Below are 13,133 nucleotides of genomic sequence, written 5' to 3' on the forward strand. Positions count from 1 at the left end.
CCACCTCTTTTTCTCCAGCTGACTTCTCCATGGGACATTTATCCAAGTAGCAGTTAATGTAAGGGCCGAGAGTTCCTAAAAACTATGTGCCTGAAAACAATGCTGCTTATTTGGGGATTTAGGAATCGTTCTACATAAAAGTAAAATTTAAGAGTTTATATAGGTGTTTAGTAAATATTTTTCAAATCGAATTGAAGGGATGGAACCTGAGAACTATGAGAAACGGAAGTACATTTTGCAACCAGTTTGGGGTGGACACCATCAAATGATAAGCTGAAAAGTAAAAGTAAGTAAAAAGAGCTAGCCAAGGAGCAGGAAAGAATTGATAAGTGGCAGAATATTTCAAAATTTACATTTTGAAAATGTTTGGGTAAACTTGTTTTATACTTCTTAATCATTTTACATAATACTTTTATCTCATCTATATCAATAATACTTATCTATATGTGACTCATATACAGATGCATATATATGACTCATATATACCCTATATATATTACCTTGGTGTCTTTCCTCAGTTGAATGAAATGGGGAAGCTAGGAAGCCACAAAGCCTTGTCTCAGAGTTTTACAATTCTCAGAGTTCGAGCTACATTGATTAATCCCCTAAACTCTTGGGTTTCAAACGCATGTCACTAAATATGTCACTAAAGGCAACAAGGAAGCCAAAAAAAGGAAAGAGCCCCAAGAAGGAAAGTGCAACTTAATTGGGAACTTTCAGACATCTATCACTCTTTGTGACAATCCAGAAAAAGTACTTTGTACATTGTGTGACAATGTGCGGGAGGGATGTGACTGACAGCTGAAGTACCTGGGGCTGTGTGTAGGGAGGGCGTTTGGGGGTGGGGAGGAAGAAGACGCTGGTTTGAAGACTGCTATTTCATCCTAAATCTAATTTAAAAAAAAAAAAAAAAATGGTGTGGGGCCCAAACTGTAACCTAAAACGCCATCAGCTGTCCACTCAAGATATCCTACTTGGTAAACTGGGGTAGTTACTGGGGTAGTTACTTGGTTACTGGGGTAAACTGCACCCATCTAAAGAACAGATCATGCGTGGAGTTTGGAAAAGAAATACTGTGTTTGGTCTCTCTGCTAAAAGCAAAACCGTGACACATCTCCCGGCCTCTTGGTTCAAGTCCGCTTTCTTGCCCCTCGGGGAGAGGCTGCCCCTGGAGTGTTCTGCTTTTAATAAGCTTCCCCATCAGCTCTGCAGCGACGAGCGCCCGCCCCGGCCCAGCCTGCGTCTCTGCCCGTCCTCCCAGCCCTCCCATCCTGCATTTCCCTTCCGTTCCCTCCCTGTCAGGGCGTAATCGAGTTAAAAGCAGGATCAGGTTCCCCGCCTTCCAGTCCAAAAATCCCGCCCAGGGAGCCCCAGAGCAGAGGGAAATCCAAAGTGGAGAGGGGGAAGAAAGAAAGAGACCAGTGAGCCATCCGCGCAGAAGGGAGGGAGAGCAGCAGCCCAGGCCAGCGGCCGCGAGCGGGTACCTGGACTCCGGCGGCGGCAGCAACCCTCGCCCCTTGCAACAGCGGCAGCCCGAGCGCCGGAGAGGACATTTGCAACTCCGCGTAAGTGCAAGGGAAGGCGCGATCTCGCCCGGGCCTCTGAATTCGCCTTCACCCCGTGCCACTTTACTGATGGCCCGCAGATGATGGGTGGTGGGAGTGGGAGAGAGGCCGCCTGGCGTCTCGGCTGCTAGAACTGCTTTCAAAACGGACTCGCTCCAGAGGCAACCGAGGCATGTTTTGGGGGAGTCAAGTTAGGCTAGCTAAGGTGCACTTGGGTGAGTGGCAGGAAAGAAGCTTTTGTAATGTTAAGCATGCATTTGGACGGCGCTCCAGCGGCCAGCTCAGCTGGAGAACATGCGGGGACTGGGGGTGGGGTGGGGGTGGGGGGTGGGGGCGCTGCAGGGCGCATCTTTGCTATTTGCAAAACCTGGAGCTTCAGTAGGTGTGTCTGAGGCTGGGCAGAGAAGAGAGAGAAAAGTAAAGATGGCTCGATCAAGCCCATCCTTTCCCTGCCTCTCTGATTTCCCCGGCCTTGCCAGCTGATGACTCTTAGCTGGCATTTCTAGACAAGGTGTTGGGGCTTGTTCCTCTCAGTGCCTACTGCCAGGGAGCATCTCCTCCAGAGCAGCTGGCACTCCTGGTCCTCCCTGACAGCCCAGGAATGGTTCTAAGGGCAAAGTTTAAAAGGCACACCTTGAAGCTCATCTTCTGCCTATATACAGGCACTTGAACATTTAATTTTATCCACCTAAACCCAGGGTATATTTGTTACAAGTTGATGTTTCTAATAAGTTAACAAAATATTTTTTGAGAGGAATGTATTCAACTCCTCCCTTAGTGCACAGAACATAAAACTTCCTCTTAGTACACACGCACACACACACACACACGCACACCTTTCTCTCTAACACAACACAACACACACACAAACACAAGAACACACACAGAGTTTATATACACTCTATTGTTAGCTCACCCCTGTCTCCATTAACAGCTGCTTTGTAAGTTTGCAGATACCTTGAGAAAATAGGAGTGGAATGGGGGGCGATGAGAGGAGAGAATGGACAATGTGAGAGAATATTTAAGTTCGGGCCGAGTCAGTGGCGCACTTGGTAGAGTGCGGCGCTGGGAGCGCTGCAACGCTCCCCGCCGCGGGTTCGGATCCTATATAGGACTGACTGGTGCACTCACTGGCTGAGTGCCGGTCACGAAAAAGGACAAAAAAAAAAAAAAAAAAAAAAAAAAAATTTAAGTTCTATTGTAGCATCTCTCTCTCGTCTTAATGGGTTATCAGTCATTTTGTTTCAGCAGCTTGAGAAAGGGGTGGGGTGTGTGTGTGTGTGTGTGTGTGTGTGTGTGTGTGCGTGTGCGCGTGCGCGCGCGCGCGTGCGCGTGCTGGACGAAGGGGCCTGGGAGGAGATTCAGGAACTCCCAAAAAGAGCTTTTGAACTAATCACATAATGAAGCAATTTCATGATCACAGGCAAATGTGGAATTGATGAAACAGCAGAACTCATTTTAGTCCCTTAATCAGTCATCTGGGAATGAATTGATATGTAGAAATATTAAAAGGTAATGGGAGTGAAACAAAAGAGAAGTCTCCCAACAGAGAAGATAGAGCCTGCATTTTCCATTTTCATTATGTTCCTTTTTAAGTAAATTGTGCACTTTAAAGACCAAATCATTAAAAACGTTTATAGTCCAGTTAAAAGAAAATTAGAATGGATATTATCTTTTTTCCCTTTGGAACATGAGTTATTTCAGACTGGCAATATTTGTACTTTCTCATTTAAATTAGAGGATGAGATTTTTTAGATTATTTTGTTTAAAAACTCCTAATGTCATTCTTTTGTTCCTTAAGAAACTTTTGAACTTTAAGTTTTCTAACTGTACTTTAAATCTTTAGAAGGTGATCTTTCTCCGGAGGCTCACAGACCCCCTGCAGGACATTCTTTCCTCATTAGTGAAAACCCTCTGTAAGGAACACCCACCTGAAGCCACACTTAACCACATTAGGTGCAGTGTCCCGGCTGTTTGCCTGTGGATACAAATGCATGATGTTATAGCTAGAGCTGTGAGAGAAATGAAACTACTGTTTACATGGAACTTTTAAATTATCTGACTTTTAAGAGAGGTATTATGGAGAATGAGAATAATAAAATATATTTAACTATATATAGTATATGTTTTGTTTGATATGTAATTTTCTCTTTTCATAGAATTTTTTTCATGAGACTTAAAATAATAAATTTGCTAATGGATCGAAAGTTTCCATGTGCCTTCTTTGATTTTCACGTAGAGCAAGATGTAGCAAGACCTGCATTTTAATTTTTTTTTTTAAATTTCATTAAAGCCAATGGCCTGGTTTGAATTTTCATGAAACCTGGCCACTGAAAATAAAGTGAGAGAAATAAGGTCCTCAAATAGTTTAATCACTTTCATCAATAAAATCAGTGTTAGAAATCAAATGTTTAAGTTTAAATGTTTTCTTTCTCTTTGAGAATACTCTTGCTTCTCATTTAAATGACATTTCACTTGAATTCTGATCATTTTTCTATTTGTGATGTTGTGTTCTTACTATTGTTCAAAATTTCCCCAGGAAACTGAGTTTAGCTGGCTTGTTCAAAATGGTGCTATAAATTAATGGTAGATTGAGTGACAGAAGTTAGAATTTAGAATATAAATTCCAGTTCTCTAAACACTTATGCTTTTCAGTATGGTGGTGTAGTGATGAGGGGAGTTGTCCTTGACTTTTCTACTGAAAATAATGTCCAAACTAAGATGGCCCAGGGTAGTGGGAGAGCAGATGTGTTCTGCACCTGAGTGCACCTCCCCAGTTGAAGGTCTGGCTGACTCGGGAGCACCAGGCTGGGCGAGATCCAGATTGCCTTTGTTCCATCGCTTGCTGGTGATATGGAATTGGGCTTCTCTATAAGAGTGAAGTATGTTTTCTCCTCTGGCTGCTGTTTCTAATGAATAGTCGAAGGGCTTTTGTCTCCTCCTGACACAAGACCATGTCATTGCCCAAGGAAGGGGGGTGGTAAAATAATATTCAGTTATGAACCTTCTATTTATGAGCTGGACCTGCTTTATTCCACCCAGAGTCAATTGGCTTGAATGGAATTGGGGCAGTGTTGTTCTCCATTCTTGATGTTTATTAAGTTTCCACCCACTGGGCCGTTTTTCCATTTGCTTCAAGCCAGTCTTATATGTGGCATAGTTTTCATGGTGTCATTACAATCTTTCTAAATTGTAAACTATAACAAGGCTTTTTTTCTTCCTATGTTAGCATTTAGTAAATAAGAATTTAAGAGTTCCAAAGCTTAATAGGGTAGCTATGATGAAACATTATCAGAGGGCATTATAATTATGGTAATATTGTGGATTTGACTACATAGATCATATTCACCACAAATCCCTATTTCTTAAGGGTAGGCAAGGAATACAGTAAATAGCTTGCACTTGAGATATTTTGAGAAATAAAATGTAACTTCTTTTACTGGGCTTTATTTTTTGAGCCATTTCTTCATAGTACATTTAGATGTACTGACATTTCAAATAAAAAATCATAGAATTTTCTAAAAGCAGAATTTTTAGTATAACAATAACAACAACAAAATCTATTACGATATATTAATCTTGAAAGAAATGAGTCGTAGTAAGTGACAACTGGGCTTTTTATTCTAAGAATCGCTCTTAGCAAAAACCAAAACATCATTTTAAAACACATGTAGCATGCTGCGTTTCTAACCTTTCATTCCATTTCTTCCACATTTTACACTTACAAGCACCTATTTCCCTCTCTCTCTCTTTCCCTTTTATTAATCCAGTTGCCGTTATTTCCCATCTGAAAAGTCCCATAATGCCTTGCCCAACACCTTCCTCATATTTTTGATGGCATATATCCCTTCTGTACATACGTGTATCAGGAATGTTGGCACCTATCCTGGAAGTCATGGAAGGTTGGACCTTGCTAGCTGGAATTTTGACATTTTTCTGACCTGGTCTATTCAAATCTGTTTTCAGCACTATCGCGCTTCCTACCAACTCAACTAGATCTTTCTTTCTTTTTTTTTTTTTATTCAGACCCTGCCTAAGATCATCTTATGCTGTTATCACTGCAGTAAATGTTGACTTCATTCTCTTCTCAGCTTCCCAACTTCAGCAGAGGGGTGCAGATAGGGTTACTTCACTCCATCACTCCCTCCCACATCCTGCCTCAACAATACGGTTTTTCTTGCTGCTATGGCCAGTCAAGTCAATGATAGTTATTATACATATGTTGGATGTCTAATACTGTGCTGGACAATGTAGCATATTTAAGAAATACAACAGTTTCTTTTCTTGAGGGGCTCATACTTTGACAATCTCAAACACTTTGTGTTTGGTAAGTGGTGCTAACTTGTGAAATTCTTTATTAGAAATTCACATAAATGAGATCTTGAACAATTAAAATCCATTGTATCCCCACCTATCTCTGGAAAAAAATGCTTTAAAAGTCACAGGTCTTTCATCAAACCCATGGCTTTTTGCATTTCTTCCTTTTATTTACCATGCAGCTGTGTTGGCTGTTTAACTCACCTTTTTAATAGTATCTTTTACTGTATACTCCCTGTTACACATTATTATCTTAATTTTTTTTTCCAACTTCTTTGGCCTCTTCTCCTCTTTCCTTTTTTTATTTTTTATTTTTATTTTTTTGCTTTTTTTCCCTTTTCATCTTCCAAGTGTGGACATGCATTTCCAAATATTTCAGTTCTCTCTCCCCTCCCTCCAAATGCCTCTGTATTATAACAATTCTTCTCTGAGCTTCAACCCACCTTTACTGGAAAAACTCTCAAATCTCTCCATTCTCCCTAAGAACTCTAGACTCACATTTTAATTTAATTTAATTTAATTTTTTGAATGAATGCTGAAGAGAATCCTTTGGCCACAGTCCTTTTTGGGTGAGGAGGCTGAAATAAAGGACTTCTTTTTATTTTATTTTATCCCTAATAGACTTTTACAGATATTGACTGCCCTACCACATGTCAGGGAGTGTGATAGGGGATACACAGGTAAATAAATATGCCTTCAAGCACCTTATGTTCTACTGAATGTATATGTGAGTAGAAGATGGAAACACAAATTACTATAACACAAGTTAGAGAAAGATATGCACAATTTTTTGACCTAAGTAGTTCCAAACAATAAAGGAATCACATTTTTATGAGGAAAAGGAAAGAGATCATGAAATACTAAGTGGTACCCAATATTTATTTCAAAAGTATGACTGTTTTTTATGTTGCTTTAATGTCATTTATTCTGGAAGAGAAATTGAACTCTCGATTCCTTCATATTTTATTTCACATTTGCCAAATAATAGAGTAGAAAAAATGATTGGAAGACATGTCTTAAGAATTCAGTATGAGTTTATTTATAATAAATATAATTTCAAAGGCGTGGCACCTCACCCTAGATGTCCTTTCCAGGAACATTTATACCGGACATGCGATGACTGTCCATCAATGAAAACATATGCATGGAGAAAAAGAAAGCAAATCCTTCTACTCTGGCTGTGGAATTTGGGTGAAATTGTAAACGAAGGCACCAAAGGTTTTCCGAGGAAAATCCTCTCTCTAGGAGGAGATCTAATCTCCCCTCCTCTTCCATGCCTCTCTGTCACCCCTTGCAGTGATTTCAGCTCCTTTCCTAGGGGTGTTGCCCCTGGAAGAGCGCATCTTTTACCTCTCGTAATGACTCACCATCAACAGCAGCTCCACCCCACCCACACCATGCACCCTTTGAAGTCAAGGAATCTCATTCGTCCCAAGAACCCTAGACTATTTAGCATGGGACCATTGAAGATGGTCAATAAATGTCTGGCGAATGAGTGAAAAAATAAATAGATGATCCTGGCCACCATTTTTTCCTCTTTGCCTGCTATAATCCAATCACCTTGACCGTCTGTCTTCTATACCTAATCCTCTTGCCTTATGAGACATCACCTGGTGCCAATTTCCTGTTTAAGCCCAAGTTCTCCATTCTCAATCTCAGGCTTCCAGAACAAGCCTCTCCAGCTCTCTTTCCTTTGCTTTCTTCATTCCGAACATCACATAGGCCCACCAGTTCTCCGGAGTGTCTTCATAATAGTACTCCAGCTTGTTCACCTTAAACCTTTCATGGCTTCTGACTCACGGCTACCTCCAGAAAAGGACAGAAAAACCATACCTCTTTAACAAGTGGTATTATTCAAAAGCAACACAATTCATAACAACTCTACTCAGATAGGTTGAGTATGATTTTATTTTATTTTTTTAATTGATACAGAAACTCAGGCTTAGAGAAGTTAAGGTGGCTCCATCAAATGGCATATAGGTTTTAAAACAAGTCTTAAATTTCCCAGTTTGGATATTTTTTTCTCCTTCATGATTTAATGCCATTTCCTTCTTCAGCTAATAAATTGATTTTATCTCTCTTTTGCCTCTCACATCAAACCTGAAATCCAATATATGTACAGTTAGAGTCCAAATAACCTAGACCAGTGGTTCCCTATCTTCAATGTTTATCAGATTGACTAGAGTCAGGTCTACATGCCAGCTGCCTGGGGCCTGTCTTCAGAAATTCTGATTTAAGGGGTGGAATGCAGGCACCCAGACATACAATAGGATATCTAGACGCAGACGATCCATTAGAAACATTTGCCCTAATGGTCCAATATTTGAGCTTGAAGGTCAAAGAAATTGAGATATAAACCATTACACATCTTACTACCTGTATGACCATGAGCGAATATTGTGCTCTTTCTTATTCCAATTTTCTTATCTCTAACGTGGGGCACTAATGCTTACCTTGTAGGATAAACCTGCGAGTATTAATTGAGAAGATGTGTAAAGTACCGAACAGAGTCTGAATGCTGGGAATGTGAGAAGAGATGATGAAATGATGGTTATGGTGAGGCTGCACCAGATGCAAGTCTGCCTCCTCCTCCTCCTACACTGTTCTGGTTTCTCATTCGTAGCTGGGTTCTCTAACAAACATACCGCACTCTCAGCTCATTGTCTCTCTTCTCTCTAAATGCACATTAAAAATCCTTTTTTTCTGAAAATACACAGAACATATGATCATGTGCAAGGCCTGAGGGATTGGCATGTAAGGTCTCCCATATGGCCTAAGAGAGCATTTTACATGTAGAGGACTCCCCAGTCCAAGGTGCAGACACCATATTGCTGACATTGGTGATGCCCATAACCATGTCCTCTCTGAGCCCTGCTGACAGAAGCTTCAGTCCAAAGGAAGGAGTTAAGGCTCAGCTTCTGGAACCAGCATTTCACTACGATTCTGCCTGTTGTTTGTATGGGATGCTGAGTGTGTCACCAAATCTCCTGGAACCTTAGGTTTTCAGCTGTAACTTGGAAAGGATGATGATGTCACCGTCTTTGCCTGCCTCACAGGTTGGTGGTAAATGGTGATAAATGGTCACCATGCAACATTAACACCATTCTATTAAACATAAGCTACTATTTATAAAGTCAGTGGAGCAAGTTCTATCTTTCTCAGTCCCCAATTCTGCTGTTGGCTTTGTTGTTTTCTCAGGATACCTAGAAATGGTCTAAGATGCTGGCAGGTAAGTTTGGCCTGGTGAAGCAAGGAGGAAAAAAGATGTGTGACAGGAAGGAAAAAAAAAATGTGAGAAGATCCTAAGTGAGGCTTAATGAAAACAGTCACAACTTCTCTTGCTAAATATTATGTTATAGTTCTTTCTCATGAGTCTTAAAGGATACGTACCAAATTTTTCAATCAGTTCTTCCCACTAAATTCGGGTTTTTGTAGTTGGCCAGAAGCACTTTGTTTACAGGGGAGCTCTGCCTCTCAAACTTGAATGTGTACACCAGTCACCTGGGGCTCCTGCCAAAATGCAGATTCTGATTCAGTAGGTCTCTGGGGACTCTCAGAATCTGCATTTCTAACAAGCTCCCAGGTGACAGCAGTTCTGCTGGTCTGGGGACTTCACTTTGAGTAGCAAGCCACAGTACTTTAATTCAAAAAACTGGACAGAGCAGGGGAGGGATCAGAACTCTGTAGTCGTCATAGTCATAGCTTAATAAATTCTAGGAGGGTCATTGGCAGTAACACTTATTGCTATACACAAAAGATGCTCAAGCTTATATCTTCATGTCCAAACAATATTTACAATGTTTGATTGTTTATGAAAAAAAGTTGCAGACACCTTCTGATATACTATTGACTTGACTGAAGGCCTCAGAGTTAAAGGTCCCTGGCCAGGTGTGCACTGGGCCTTTTTAGCTGTGCTTCTGCTGGGGTCTTTCCCTGGAGATGTTGTAAGTGATCCAAATGTTACCTTCTTAATTTTCCTTAAAAGCTAGTGAAAACTCTTCAGGAAACTTCTTTCTCAACATGAAAAGAATATACTGTATTATGTTTTCTTAGTGTTAGAATTATTCTCTTCTTTAGGGTTTTAATATCTATTACTCAATTTGACTGTTTCCTTCCCTGCTATAAGGGAAGTAGAGCAGGTACCACCCACCCATGGCACTTCCTCGAAGACACTGGGCTGCCCAGAGAAAGAGCCTGGGCTTTTGGACTCAGAGTCTAGATTTAATCAACAAGGAATTTATCTTGGTAGCTGTCTTGGTAACAGAGAATCTTCAGTCAAGCTAAAGCAAATGGAAACCATACAAAAATTTAGAACAATGTTTTCATAACAGCATTCCTTATTTGCTGACCATACAGCTTTTTCTAGACCTAGCCATTGGATCATTGCTCCCAATAAAAGAATCACCCCTGAAGTTGTAACATATAGTGGGGTTTCATCTGTGAACAGTAGAACATCAGAGGTGTACCACTGGGCATCTGTCAGCTGGCCAGATGGGGTGTCCATGGTAAGCCAGAATTTGGATCTTCATTTAAAAAAATACCTTGCAGCTTTGGAGAAACTGATTGCAAGGGTCAAATTAGTTCTTCAAGTAATATTTACTACAAAAAAAAAAATGACTTCTGTGTGCAATGCATTTCTTTAGATATGGTCTAAGGGGATCAAATGAGAAAGCCTGAAGTTGCTATAGAAAAGAAAGAAGATAGTTTATTAGATTATTTTTTAACAGATGTATGTACTTAAATCTTGAAACAATAAATCAAAACCTTTCTTCCTATTCTGTTTTTTTTTTTGTTTATAATATACACCTTATTATTGAATAATGTCTCTAGGAGTATGCAGAATCTCAAACATAGCTCAATGCATGTCAAATGTGAAATTGATCAATTTTAACAAAGTGAAAATAATAGTTTTTTTCATCGTTATGTTTGTTATTAGGAAAACACAAATATACCTGAAGAAATACTTTATTTTTTTCTGTTCTAGAAACATACAAGTTCATGGTACGAGACATTCAAATTTTACTAAAAAAATCTCACCGATAACCCTCAAAATAGGCAGCACTATTAACACCCTGATATACTTTTACAGGTTTTCTGATGTAGTAACTTTTAAAAATAGCTACATGCATAATTGTATGTCCTGCTTTTTTATCAACATTTATCAAAATTTTTAATAGCTGTACACACATTATCATGTGTGTTTATTTTTACCAAATGGGCCAATTATGATGGAAATTCAATTTACTTAGCTTGATATGGCGAAATTAGATTTATAAAAAATGCTAAGTAAATTAATGTTATGGACTCTCATAAAGAGGTCGGAAATAGAAAAATGCAAATAAACAAACACCCCAAGATGCAAGCATAAAAAAGTTTGTCCCAACAAAGGATGTGCCATTTAGATAGGAAAAAATAATACTGAAGGACTTAGTGTGTGACAATTAGAAGTCAAGCTGAGTGAACATTGTCTTCCATTCTTACTGGAAGACTCTTTCCTATATCCAAGGGTAACAGTCTCCCCAGGGAAGATGCAGCTGCCTGGTCCTGCCCAGGTCTGATCTAACTGGTTCACTAGTCCCAGGAGCCTGGGAAACTTCTGAGCTGTTCTGGGACTCATGGGAGTGGGTCTAAAAGCTCTGCAGGAGGGGACGCTACAGGACCAGCAACCCTCTTTGATGCATGTCACTCCAGGGCTTGGCACCCTTCAGGGAGTTATTTATTTGCTCTGTTATTATTTGGAATGACTAGTGTACAATTGGCTCTAGTTTAAAGTGAGTCAGATCAAATTTGGGTTTGACAGCCACATTCCTGATCACAGATGAGGGGTGAAAATCAAACGCTTTTATTGTTTATGCCAGGGTTGGGATTCCCACCAACTGTAGCCTTTTTAAGTAGTGGTTTTAGTCTGATAGGGAATCACAGTTTGCCTTCTGGTGTGTGATATCTGAGAATCTGAAGACTTATTTCAATGCGATCACAGACAAATTTGGTTGGGGGAAGTAGATCAAAAGCAATTCAGCAGGCATAAATGGGTAAATGTAGATTTCTACCAATTTCTCTCTAAATAGATCCACATTTCATAAAAGCAGGCTAACTGTGGGTTTCAAACATCTCATACAGTGATGTTCTCTTGCAAGAGGTTAAATGAGAGCCATTAACTTCAAAGGCAACAGAATCAAGGAGACAAAGGAAACAGAAGTGAACTTGAACTGAAGTTTTAGGGAAAGCATCCAAGAATCCGATAGATAAAAGCCCTATGCTTGCAGAGAACAACTTGAGACCTCCCAGAAAATTCTATTAAGTAGCATTGAAGTTTCCTCCACCATGGTGGAACTACTGAGAAAATGCCTTTGGGTCCTTTGGATCCATCTGGCTGTGATGGTGTTTCTTAGGAGATTTCTTTGGGGTGGATTTGCCTTTATTGCTTTCTAAATTTCTTGGGCTCCAGATGCCTTTTTCCGTAAGGATCCCATGAAGTCGATCCAGCTCTGTGGAACAACTCTATCTCCTCCTGTTCTTCTAAGAGGAAGTGTTTGAAGACAAAGCAATATTAGCTGTTCCAGAGAAGAGTTCCTGCCCAAAATAGGACCTTAACAATGTTGGGTGCAGGGGCCCAACTTGGACAATCTGGTTCCTGGAGCCAAGTCTTCCACAAAGCGGTCCACCCTCTAATTTATTGTTTCCATCCATGTCCTTCCCACCCTTGCTGGGGGATCATGAAGTGAGAGGAGACTGAGAGGCTCTTTTCATGGGCTGGAGGACAACAGGGTCCCTTCAGCTCAGGTCTTAGCTGCTCAGGTGCCTGGGCTTCCTGGGCTGATTTTCTGCCTTGGCTGCTATTTACCAGGTGCAATCTGCAACCTGACACATCCTGTTTCAATTCAAAGAAAGTTCAGGCTTGGGTATTTCTATGAAAATTCCAATTTTATTTTGAAGAACATACATCATTCTCTGAACTTCTTCCCATCTCAAACTGATCCCTTCCTTATCTGATTTCCAAATCCATACCAATCTGTAGCCAGTTTCATCATCATCATCCATTATATCTTGAGCAAAAGCAACTGGGAAGAAGCACAGAGCAGGAGAAGGCATGGCTTCTCTTCTGAAGGTGATTTTAATGCTTCTTCAGAGAGGAAGATCAGCCTAAGCATTAGAGGCTGTTTTCCTCAAATGGGAATAGATTTCATTGTTCATCTAATGTGACATGGGATTTTTCTCTCTATTCTTGGTGACATTTAAGCTAAATCACAC

General features: G+C 40.3%; 1 protein-coding gene across 2 annotated transcripts in view; it reads left to right on the top strand.

Moving 5' to 3' along the window:
* The first annotated feature begins 1,387 nt into the window (after positions 1-1,387).
* Positions 1,388-13,133, top strand: part of PTN (pleiotrophin) — a 111,914-nt gene continuing 100,168 nt past the window's right edge. For both annotated transcript variants that reach the window (XM_063100884.1, XM_063100885.1), the window contains exon 1: positions 1,388-1,565. The gene's annotated coding sequence lies outside the window, so the exon portion shown is untranslated. The remainder of the gene's footprint in view (positions 1,566-13,133) is intronic.

This window comes from Cynocephalus volans, chromosome 6 (genome assembly GCF_027409185.1).
Source record: "Cynocephalus volans isolate mCynVol1 chromosome 6, mCynVol1.pri, whole genome shotgun sequence".
NCBI lineage: Eukaryota > Metazoa > Chordata > Mammalia > Dermoptera > Cynocephalidae > Cynocephalus > Cynocephalus volans.